This window comes from Centroberyx affinis, unplaced genomic scaffold, assembly GCF_046629955.1.
Source record: "Centroberyx affinis isolate AG114_WGS23_722 - 3 ecotype Tasmania unplaced genomic scaffold, CSIRO-AGI_Caff_v1 ptg003207l_1, whole genome shotgun sequence".
Taxonomy (NCBI): Eukaryota; Metazoa; Chordata; class Actinopteri; order Beryciformes; family Berycidae; genus Centroberyx; species Centroberyx affinis.
In genome coordinates this window covers 99,214-100,737 of record NW_027281246.1, presented here as the reverse complement: position 1 = coordinate 100,737, position 1,524 = coordinate 99,214, and positions in this window count along the sequence as shown.

Here is a 1,524-nt window from a genome sequence, read left to right as displayed (position 1 = left end):
GTGTGACGAAAACTCAAGCTTTTGATAACTTTTCATCGTCAAACTCTTTTACACACGCTGACCAAGTTTGACGTGAATCCGATCAACCGCCTAGGAGGAGTTCGTTAAAGTACGACCCCTGCAAATTCACACAGCTTCCTGTCGCCAGTAGGTGGCGCTATGACTATAACCGAATATCGGCACGTAGATGTGTTCAGGCCGGGACTCTCATCCAACGTGTGAAGTTTGGTCCAGATTTGACAATGTACAGGCCAGTTACAAGCCACTTCCTGTTTCGTGGCGAAACGTGGAAATTTGACGCCTAGCCACGCCCACGCCGTGTGACGAAAACTCAAGCTTTTGATAACTTTTCATCGTCAAACTGTTTTATGCACGCTGACCGAGTTTGATGTGGATCCGATCAACCGCCTAGGAGGAGTTCGTTAAAGTACGACCCCTGCAAACGCCCAAAAACGCCCCAAAATGTCGCAATCAATTCAAAATGGCCGACTTCCTGTTGGGTTTAGGCGCATGGTACCTACGGACTTTTTTGTAAGTCTGGACATGATACACGTGCCTACCAAGTTTCGTACGTGTAGGACAAACGTACGGCCGTGAGTATTTTTTTGAAATTTTGTAGGGGGCGCTATCGAGCCGTTTTGCCACACCCATGTGCGAGACCCTTAAAATATATAATTTTTCGCCACTTCTGACGCGTGTGCAAAGTTGCGCAACTTTTCCAGCACGTTTAGGCCCTCAAAAGCCCGATTTATTTTAGCGGAGGAGAAAAATAATAATAATTCCTTCAGTTTCAATAGGGCTTCGCACGATGTCGTGCTCGGGCCCTAATTAAAACTGCAAGCAGTGATGAGCGGGCCCTCGCCTCCGTGTGCAAGTCGGGGTGTGTTGCAGCCGCGGGACATGTAGACGTCCTCAGGCCTGGACTCTCGTCCCTCATGTGAAATCCGGTGCAGATCGGACAACGTACGCTCAAGTTCTCACAACTTCCTGTCGCCAGTAGGCGGCGCTATGGCTATAACCGAATATCGGCACGTAGACGCGTTCAGGCCGGGACTCTCATCGGACATGTGAAGTTTGGGCCAGATTTGACCACGTAGAGTCGCGTTACAACCCACTTCCTGTTTGGTGTCGCCAGTAGGTGGCGCAATGCCTATAACTCCCAATCGGCCTGTAGATGTCCTCAGGCCTGGACTCTGGACCAGCATGTGAAATCCGGTGCCGATCGGACGACGTACACTCAAGTTAACGCAGCTTCCTGTGTCACGGCGAAGCATCGAAATTCGCCGCGCCGCCATGGCAACGCCGTGCGACGAACGCTCCCGATCTTCATCACGAAGCGTCATCAAGGTCCTACGGCTTCTCTGACCACATTTGAGGTGGATCTGGTCAACCCGCTAGTAGTAGCACACCCCAGTATAAAACATGTCATTTCCTCTCGCCAGTAGGTGGCGCTATGACTATAACCGAATATCGGCACGTAGACGTGTTCTGGCCGGGACTCTCATGCAGCGTGTGAAGTTTGGG